The following is an 11,211-nucleotide window of genomic DNA, read 5'->3' as shown; positions in this document are numbered from 1 at the left end:
CCCCCCCGGGCCAAACACGGAAAGAAATGGACTGTAAAAAAGGAGGGACAACAAAGGCGGAACGGTTTGATAACGTTAGAGAGACAAAAACAGATGATTCGGACATGTGCTGAAGAGGGATAGAAAATTATATATTCATGGATATGTATGTATGGATATATGTAGTGAGCCAGGTGAAGAAGGAGTGTGACAACACACAAGTCGAATGTCAACGGGTTACAACAACCAAACATATCAGTCTCTCCTGTCACTGTCCTTTTCTGTCTTCTTCAACGTTCATCATATCTGTCTGTTTCTTTCTAACCCTTAACTTTAATAACAGGACTGTCTTTTCTGATCACTTATAAACCACAAAATGTGTGTATCATGTTTCACTACAGTTAAAGTGAGTGTGTGTTTCTGTGTGTGTGTGTAATGAGCAACAGATGACTTTGGTTAATGTCATCCATGCGTGTGTGTCATTAAGAGTAAGGTATGATCCAGAGAAAGACAGACAGTCGTCTTCGTACCGACTCGCTCAGACATCGCTCTATATCTCGTCAACACATCAGTTATTGTTGTTGACAAATTGACATTTCATTGGCTCTAGTGCGTGTTGAGATGTAAGCCAAGTGTTTGTCTGTGTGGATATTCACAGGAAAGCTCTACTTCTAACCACATATGTTCATCTTGTTGGTTCATTTGATCCAAACAGCCACACAGGTTCTTACACTGCATGAAAAACTGAAACCAAACTTTGTTTCGATGTACATTACAGTAAATCTACAACAATTTAAGTACGACATGTGGAACAACAAAAACAAAAACAGAATGCGTCCTACCAGGAACAATAGCCCTGTGAGTGAACCGCAGACCCCACTTCCCACAGTGTTTATAAGGTCTGGGCCTTTGAAATTGCTCTTATTGAAATTGTTGACAGTGAGGCCTGTGTTTGTGGTTAGTGATTATCTCTGGTAATGGACACATTGTTTCTACTAAGACATGTTGCTGCTGGCTTTTACTCCTTTCATTTTTTCCCCTTTAAAACAAAGTGCAATTAAACATGTAAATTACTGTTTTGATACAGATAGTTTACAGACAAATGAAGTTCAAATGGATTATTTTCACACAGTGGTTGAGAAGCCCTGCTACAAGGCATTTAGTCACCATCAACACAGTATCCATATCTGACTGGTTCAATTTTTAATGAATGTTCATGTGCTCAGCATTTAATGTTGATAAATACAACACTTTGTTCCAATCTTACACACATCCTGTACTTCAATGTGAAGTTCTGCTTTTACGTCTAAACCGTGTGATGAAAAGAAATACAGCAGGTCATGTGAGTGGTTTCCTGAAACCATGGTTCACTTCCCGCTGCATGTCTGTCTCCAGAGATACTGCAGATCAGAAGGCAGCTCGCTGATTGAGACCTGAAGCCCAGAGACTTCACTGATCACAGGTTCCTCCATATCCAGACTGAACCCGAACCCTCGTAGAGGAAATGTTTAAAGGGCTCGCTGTGGTTTGCAAATTGATGAAAACCTCAATTACAGCAATGAAGCTAAGAAGTGACTCATCTTTAAGGGTCGGCTGTAATTGTTCCAGAATGCCTCGTCCTTGTGTAGGATAAGGAGCGTGAAAAGGAACAAACAAGTGTGAAGTAAACATGTCACGTGGAAACAATTTAGCGCAACACAATATGTTCTCCCGAAAGACACAATGATTTCATTACACCTCATACATCTAGGTTCTTTGTTTTTCTTCTGCTCCTCCATATCTCTGAATTTGTTCCTGCATGATGCTGTCAGGCCAGTGTGAGGCTGCAGGGCGTAAGTAAGGTCTTTAATGACTAACAGACCAGTGTAGCTCGTGGCTATCGAGAAAATGTTTATTTTGATGGATAAGCCAAGAGCAGCCAGCTGGTTGGAGTTAGGAACAATACTGGAGATTCAACCTGCATATGGTTTTGATTTGGAAATTCTCTCCTCCTCCGATTCTCAATCCCCAGTCTCCGTCATCTGCTTTTCCCTCTCCACAGGCAACTGTTGCCTGTATCTTCATTTCCTGGGAACCTTTCTATCCCTTATATCATTCACCTCACTCTTACTGGCACCCTTTCTTACACTTTCTATAAAATCCCAGCGATTGGGGAGGATAAGGCAATAAATTATGACCGAAAAGTGCATCGTATTTTATAGCTTGAAATGATTAGAGCAGAAGAAGTTGGGCAACATTTGAATATTGCCCCCTGTTCTGGTGTACACTTACTGGGAGAGCAGGGGTGATTTTTTTTTCAGTCCTCAGCTGTAACAGATTTGTTCTGGTTTTATCTGTAGAGGAGCAAATGAAACACAGAGAACCCAAAAGCACTCAGCGTGTATCTGTACGGGCTACACTGCTCCATGGTGTGCAAACAAGAGGGCATCTGCCAACCACATGAGGACTGTGCATGTGTACTCGCAGGCACACATGGATGATTTGATATAATTTATGAGTTTGTGCATCAGCCACATTATCCATCATGTTCACTGATCTCCTGCCACAGCGCTGATGGCTGTTTGGTGTCCGTTCATCTCAAACTTCTCCTGTTCCACCAGGCAGCCTGTGGTGGGACTCCACTCAATTCTGTGGTCTGTCTGTGGTCAGTGGCCTGGTCACACAGGATTCACTAAAGTGGGGGGTTTCCCCCCTCAGTTTCCTGTTTCAGACCTAAATACACACATTTGGACAAACACCAGCCCACATGTGAGGCTGCATGCATGTACATTACATGTGGGAGGTGAGGAAATTTAGTTTGGGATGTAATTGGATTTTATAAATGGTCTTAGTCGTTATGACATAATGGCGGTGTGTAGGCATTCCCCTGGCAACGCAGCTGTCGTACTGACGGGCTCCAACACACACACCCTTTGTATTTATTTATATTTTTCCTGTGTTTTATTCACAATTGAATCCAGTGATTGATCCGGCGTTTTGGTCAATTGTTAATAATTTTAAGGGAATTTACCACAGATGGTGCAGACAAAAAAATTGAGTTCTTATTTTACTTTAATATTTTACTCTTTTATCAATGAGTGCATAATATAAAATACTCAGTAATAATAATCATTATTATGTAAAAAAAGGGCACATTTTTCAACAACACATATAGACTATAGACACACGAGCCGTAGCTGTTGTCAGTTCTTAATCCAATCAACACGGCACAGTTGTGTTTACCTTCCACTGATTGGTGCAATTACTGTAACACATTGTATATTGGATGTGAATTACTGCACTGATTTGTCACAGGACTCAAGTTCAAGTAATGAAGCCCAAACAAAACCAAACAAAACTACAGTAACACAGGTTGATTAAACTGAGCTCACACTGACACGTGCGTGGTACAGCAGGTGAGCAGCAACGAGAGTCAATAGGAGTTTGAGACTAAAGAGTCAACTGTTACTGAACATTCATATCTGCTCAAAATCCTTGGCCACTTCCTTGGGTCAAAGGACAAGGGTCAAAGGTCAAAGTCAAGCGGCGCAAACAGACGATTTACAGAAAAACCACGAGGGCGTTAGAGGATGTGTCCGGAAAAATGAGTGGATAATGTGAGTTTATTTAGTTGTGCATTATTTGGGAAGTTTGATGAGATTGTGGCGGACATATTAAAATCATTGACGTCATAAATCGGCTCTGATATTGACCTTATCCACATGTAATTTATTCCTTCTTCTGCTCGGTGATAAAAACGACAGGCATATTTCTTAGCTGATCAGTGATTTGAAATACCAATGGAATGCATCCATGCAAGCTTTGGTCCAAACCAAAAAAACCAAACTTCAGATGTGAACACACCCAAAATTACCAACATTTTTTTTACCAACCCAAGAGGGGAATAAAAAAAAATTTTTTTACGTGATTGTAATCACACAATTGGCTGCACCTGTTTTTTTTTCCACTGGAGACAAAAACTAAACCAGAGGGAAATGTGACTTTTCTGCCGAAGCAAAAGCATGAAAAAAAATCCCCCTTTTTTTCAGCCATATCTTAGTGTGTCCACCAATGTACACTGTCTGCTGCCAGTGTTTGTCTTTGATTTTGCAGAACAAAGCCTTGGTGAAACAGTGCTACAGATGAAGCTGGGGTCACACATGCCCCGTGGACCTCATGTCAGAGAGATTTACTAGCATATTAGCAGTAATCATTACTGCAGTGACTATGATGCTAATTTCGGCAGTTTAGTCATTAACTGCACTCTTGCCTGTCTGCCCCAGTGTGGGGGCCGTTACTGTGCAACAGCACAGGTCGACATTAAATTTGTGTTGTTTTGACAGTCGCATGGTGAGCAAAAAAAAAAAAAAAAGTATCACCCTGAACTGTGAACTGTGATCCTTTACACTTGCATATGTGTGTGTGTGCGTGGGCGCGTGTGTATGAAGTTTAACTCAACTGGATCCGTACCTCAGGGATTAGAGAATTAGCTTTCATTGGAGCCACATTTGTGCCCTGAAATGATTGAATGTTTTGAATAAATTAGGTTTTGGTTCAGAGTCATGACAAAATGAAGTCAGACAATCAGGCCTGGGTCCCCACAGTGCACAAACACACATACACAAACTAATGCGCAAGAAAATATATAAAAGTTGAGTGTGTACGTTGGTCGGCCTGTGTTGAATTAAGTGAGTAGTTATTACTGAGTCACAGGGAGAGCCAGGGAGTTTAGAGAGGGGAGAAAAAGGGTAAGAAGAAGCTGGGGGGTTGGGGAGTACTCCACTGATCATGACGGGGGTCTACTTATTAAACACACACATACACAGAGACACACAGGGTTTTTTTCGGTGTAATAACAATCATTAAAAAACAGTCCGGACTCCTTTTCTCCAAACAAACAACGTTCAGATTGGGACTGAAGCCAGTTTCCATATGGATCTCATTTCTTTATTTTCATTCTGTGGTTTCCCATAGTGACAGAGATATCAAAGCACAGTGGAATAACACAGAACATCTATAAAATATTATACACATGTCGAGAACCACGCTGTAAAACACTGGGAATGACCCCTTTAAACAGCATTAAACTATGTGTTTTTCATGCCTCTGCTCTGGCTACACAGGTTCTTCTCTCCATCGCTGCCCGTCTGTTCAACGACAGGCCTGGAGGGTGTCTTTTAAATTTGAAACAAAACCTCTCAGGACCCACTTCTCACATTTCATGCTAGCAGTTTTTCGCAGATTTTTCTATGATTAAAAGTCTGGGTTTCACAAACCTAACATAATGTTTGATGAGGGAGACTACGGTTTGGCAAACCAACTTAAAGACAACTGAATGCATCAAACTGTTTCATTGAATGCAATAAATCATATCATTTTTTAATAGGGTTAATATCTTAGCAGTTATTTTTATGTCCTTAATAAAGGTTTATGCAAAGGAGTTTATATTTTATGACAATAAATATCTTTATAATTGATTTCTTTCTTGATATAAGGAAAAAAAGGTTATTAGGTTAATTCATTAAAACAAGTCTAGAGTTTTATTGTATATCTTTATATTGATGACAAAACAAACACTATCATTATTAAATTAGGGTTAAGGGGTGGGATTAGAAGTCTTTACTTCTTTCCACTTCGTTTTGGATGTGTAAATGAAACAATTACTGTGTTTCGTTTTATTTATTTTTTCTTATGTTTTGTTTTCACTGGTAATGTATTTTTTTATCTGTCCACTGCTGTACGAATATTTTTCTTTCCCGTTAAATAACGTGAAATAAACTTCCCATCATCTTTTGACACTATTTCCTGTTTCCAACTCTCTCTCTGTTTTTCATTGGCTGTTGGCAACGCATGTCTGCAGTTGGACTGCTGATCAGTTCACACTACCTGTCACTTTACAGGTTGGCCTTCAAAATGTACCAAAAGGTGTTCAAGTAACTTCAGCTGTGGTTGGTCTGACTGTTTCCCACACATTTGTGAACTGAATTTACCAACTGTGTCGAAACACAGACTGTCGAAGACTTTGCACAACAGTGAATTGTGGGTAAAATATGACAAAGAATCTTGTCTCGCAGCTTAACTTTAGAATATAGTCTGTTTTTTGTTTGTAAACATACGTGAACTAGAATAAATAACATACTATACTGCTATATACTAATACTATACTGCTATATACTAATATATATATACTATATTATATTATTTACTAATACTAAATAATATATTACTAAGTATCCTCTAAGAATTGATTAACTTAATACCAATCATGTTGAAGCCATATATAAATACATACTGACACTGACACGGACACTGACACTGACACTGACACGGACTCACACTCATACCTTTGGTTAACAACGTCCAATTAAACCAAGCCTACATGTCTGAGGACGGCCGAAGGAATCCTGTAGAAAACACTCACCCCTTGTGTGGCCAAAGAAACAACTCGTCAGACACTGACAGAGACAGTGTTTTCAAAATGTTGTTCCAGTGATTAGATTTATAGTTGTTTTGCTTTCAGTGACCAAGGTCACATGGCCACGTTGGCCTCACCAATCCTAGTTTTCATTCTCTTAGACATACGCGTTAAATCACTTCTATGTCAACACATCAATAACAGACGTATCTGGCAAAAACAAAACATGTTGTTTTTCCATAAAGAGTTGGTCATTACAGGTCTGGGACAGAATAGAGTTCAATGTTTCAGCACTTTTACACAAAATCCACTTATATGTGTTATGCCATAGATCACTGTTTCCCAAAGACTGGGGCACAACCCTTAGGTGGGTCACAAGAGATGTTATTTGGGTCGTCTCACATCAAGTTTCCCCAGGAGTTTACGAATATTGTCTATTGACTTGGGTCGCGAAGGTTTGTGACTTTTAAAATATGTGTCCCCAGAAAAAAAGTTTGGGAAACACATGCCATAGACTAATGACAACCATCCTTCTCTGTTTAAATATACTCCATAATGGTTTAATAAGGATGAAGTGACACTCCCTCCACGCTCCGTCAACTGTAAACATCGTTCATCATATTAAATCACAAGCTCTGGTTTTAGAGCTTTTTTTCCATTACGTTCATTTCATTATCCACTGCCAAACTGTCTACAACCTTGGGAGGAACAAGTTCAATGAAAGTCATCACTGGCGCATTAGAAATGTATTTATTTACTCAGCATTGCACGTCCTTTTTTGACTGTGTAACATCTGTACTCTATCTTCCATATTTGATTTGGGAATCAATGTAAATGAAAATCAGTTAGTAATGTCAGCAGGTATTTTACCAAATCATATCGATCCTGGTGTAGCACGATTCCCTCTCTCTCTGTTTCTTAATGTTTGTGATGGTGTGAGAGAACGTGTCAGAACATTCCGGCCAACCAGCTGAAGGCTCCATGTGTCAGCGTGGCCACAGTCAGGGGTTTGCGGTGTCCTGCGTACACTACTGTTTGTGTGATGTTTTCCTGACTACTGTGATTTAAACCCAGGTCCCCAAAGACATTCCTTACATTGCTAAAGCCTCTTTCCTGAAACTCAGTATGAATCATTCCAAGCCATTTTCACTGTTTTCCCCCTTTGGGACCGACATGTTGACTGAGTCATTTTTAGATGTTTCATCTCAGTTATTAAATCCAGAATTTGAACTTCTGTACGTCCATGGGAACAACATGTGCGTCAACCAGCACTGACAGTAAGTCAGGGCCATGTTGATCACAACTTGTTGTTGTTGGTTGTTAGACTGCTGGTATCAACTAAATCCTAATAAATCCTTCACTGAGTCTTGTTCATTTTGGTAAACTTTAACTTTAGATATAAATCAGAGGGTTAGTTTTGGTGTAAAAGGTTGTGGGGGGTTGTGGGGTTTGGACACGCAAATAAAGTGAAACACAAATCAAATCAAATTTTCGTGTTTACTTTGGAATCTAGTTGCTAGCTGCACTGGACGTTTCAATACGTTGTAGTTCATACAGTAGTTAGGACATCCCTACTGTCAGTCAATCCACCAATGCTGTGGTGGCATTTCTACACATCTTGGCTCATGTCATTTTTGAGGCTAACACTGCGGATAAAAACACACATCTGTGATACTGGTTACTCTACAGAGGTCAGCTGTAAAAGTAGCTGTGGTGGGGGGGCAGTAGAAGCACCAAAAACAGTGACATCATAACACCTGGTGTAGGTAACCTTGCTAGGCCTACACTAAGCAACATTTCATCACTCAATTTAATCAGTGTGAGGTATATTTTTGACTTTGGTTTGGAGCTCCAGCTGCTCCCTTCAGTGGTTCTCCACTGTGGATCACCTTCCTCCATCTCACACTAGCCCCTGACTCCTCTTCTGTTACCGACCATCTCCATGTCCTCCATCACTAGATTGTTAAATCTACTCTGGGTTCCTCCCCATCTCTCTATCTCTTTGACTTTAATGGTATAAACTGAAAATTAAACTAGCGACCAGCTCTACAGGAACAGTGCCGCTCCAGGATGTTTTATACACTTTAAATACTGGCTCGTTATGTTATCTATGATCTTGAGAGCTAACTTTAATAGGATTGTGTGATCAAGTCCTAGATATAGCTTTTAAATACTGATGGGAAACTCTTCTGTCCATCACTGAAAGGCAAAGGTAACATGTTTCTACTGCAGGGTTTCTTCATATCAAACCAACTGGCACTAGTCGAAAAAAAGTAGTTATGTCAGTGCAGTGAACCAGAACATCACGGCAGCCAGCCAACCAGGAGACAGCACTTTCCACTGTCTCCGTCATCTTTTATAATAGTAAATAGTCATGTACAATTGATGCAATTCCAAGTATTATATTTCAAGAATTAAACTACATTTAAAAACATTATACTGCAATATTCCTCTTAAATTATGCTTTAATTGCATTTTGAAAACAAGATTAGAAACTCTCTTACTAACAATGCCAATCCCAGATCCTTACTTCTCCCTAGTTTGTGTTTACCCAAAACACTGTATTTTTTGGAGTATTTGTGCCACTAGTGGGTGTTTTTTTACACTTAACTATTTTATCGAAATTACAGTTCATGCAAAAGAGAAAAGGAGGGAGAAACAGGAAAAAGCAGACAGAGGGAAGTTACCCTGCTGATTAAAACTCCATTGGTAAATGTTAGTGTATTTAAAGTTAAATCTGTGTATAGTTTTTTTCTGTAACCATGGTAAACCCAGTACTGTTTTCATTACATTAAATTCCATTAATAATACGACTGTTTTCTCTGGGTGGCATTGTAAACGTTCAGAAAAATTTCCAACATAATTAAGAAAGTCAACCTGGGAAGTCAAACCTGCAGAGGGTCACAAATAAGGACCATGTTTCCCTTAAAGCTTGAGTAAGAAACTCGAGCGTTGTGTATGTACTTCTAATCTGTCAGTTTGCTAAGCGCTCGGGGCTAAATCAAATTTAGTGACTTGGCTCCCTGTCAAAGGCGGTCCGCGGGGGTTGCAGGGCATTTAACGTTGGGAAAGCTACATTACTTCATCACTGTTTCCTCAAAAAAGAAATTATGAGTGACACTGGCTCATTCAGGCTGTCCACGTGCAGAGTAGTGGAAACGTATGTTTTCATAAAGTTGCCGCTAACTCTGCAGCTTTAGTGGTCGATTTCAGACTAAACTGTGTATCGGACTTGTTGTGGAATAACATGATCTCCAGGCTCTGAAAGGCTTAAGACCTGGTGATGAAATGTTTCTCTGCTGTGAGGTAAAGTAAGTAAGAAAGTCAGGGCAATAAAATGCTGCAGCTGTGGCACAGCGGACACTCTGAAAGTAAAAAGTGGAACGGAACCAGGAGTAAAATCTGGATTTCATTTCAATGAAGTGAAACTTATTGTTTTATGGGATGACCCATACGTTAGCAGTGATTGTTATAGTGTTATCCCTCTTTAGATTTCATTCTTTTTTCTTATATATATTCACATTTGCGCAGTTTTTGTGCAGTTTTTCCTGCTGGCTGTGTCAACAGTTTTTGTAGCTTTAGGCTACATGACTGTTGTTTGACTGAAGCCAACTTCACAGAGATCAGACTGGATGCAGCCCTGTTCCCAGTCTCCCATGAAATACATGAGCCTGCTGGAGACAATAATCATTCTCCTGCATGAATAGATGTCGTAACGAATGAAAAACAAGATAAAAGAAATGTAATAACATATGTTATATATATGTTTTCGTGGTCAATTCATCTCAATTAAATTTCAGTTTAAAATGTAAAAAAAAATTACTCAATTTCTTGTCATATTATCTTCTACATCCATTTGTATCAATGTGGTTTTTCGCCTTACATGTGGATGGTGGTGCAGACAGAAAACAAAACTCTGCCAATGGAAACACACACATTAAAAAGGCTGAACTGAATCAAAGACTGAGTGAGAGCGGCAGAAAACAGAACAGAACCCAGCCAACAGAAAACACACAGATCAAGCGGAACCCATTGGGCAAACACAAGCTAGTGGAAAACAAACAGAGAGACACAGACCTGGCAGAAGTCGCTAGCACCAAACCCAGTGCCAAAGACAACGAACCGTCAAAGAGTTTGGAAGAGGGGTTCATACGACCTGAGTACCAGGTGGGACGAATGGCACTTAACGAGACAAGCAGCGCACAGGACAAAGGGGAGTGGGGTAAACTGATTACACAAGAAGAGGGGCAGATAGGTGAGCCACTTAGTATCTGTGATAAACTGTAGAGATGCATGGTAAACTGAATCAACTTCATTTAGTAGTAAACAAGGTGGAGTGGTACGTAATAAGTGTACTGCAGTCCAAGGCTCTTGTATGAAGCAAAATAACTGTATGATCAACGTATAAATGCATTTTTACTGGATGTTTTTTTAATACAATCTAAATAGAAAACAAAGCCGGCGTGTGGTAAATGGACCACAAACTGCAGATCAACAAACAAGAAAGCACAAATCTGTGGCTATCCTCACACATGAAACTGAAATAAGAACAATTTGAAACATTTCTTTGGTGTAATAATTTAAAGTATTTTTAATTCTAATCTAATCTGAATTCTAACAGCTGTAAATTAACCGCCATTCTTCAAGTTTTTTGTTGTTGCTTTTTTTTTTAAAAATACTTGAACATTGTGAACATTAGGCTCAGTCATAACATGAACGGCAAGAGATGAGAATACAGGTTCTCTGGATTGGTAGACCTTCTGTGGTCAATTGTTGTAAGAGTTTCAGGGACATAGAGATCGAGAGATCAGGACAAAGGACATACACATGTCCTCTGT

At 39.6% G+C, this 11,211-nt stretch overlaps 1 long non-coding RNA gene across 3 annotated transcripts in view; it reads right to left on the bottom strand.

Moving 5' to 3' along the window:
- The window catches only part of LOC107989838 (uncharacterized), a 53,141-nt gene that overhangs the window by 11,491 nt on the left and 30,439 nt on the right, over positions 1–11,211 (bottom strand). The window lies entirely within an intron of this gene.

This window comes from Cynoglossus semilaevis, chromosome 2 (genome assembly GCF_000523025.1).
Source record: "Cynoglossus semilaevis isolate Cse_v1.0 chromosome 2, Cse_v1.0, whole genome shotgun sequence".
Taxonomy (NCBI): domain Eukaryota; kingdom Metazoa; phylum Chordata; class Actinopteri; order Pleuronectiformes; family Cynoglossidae; genus Cynoglossus; species Cynoglossus semilaevis.
The sequence above is the reverse complement of the archived record's forward strand: the minus strand, read 5'-3'. Positions and strand labels throughout refer to the sequence as shown.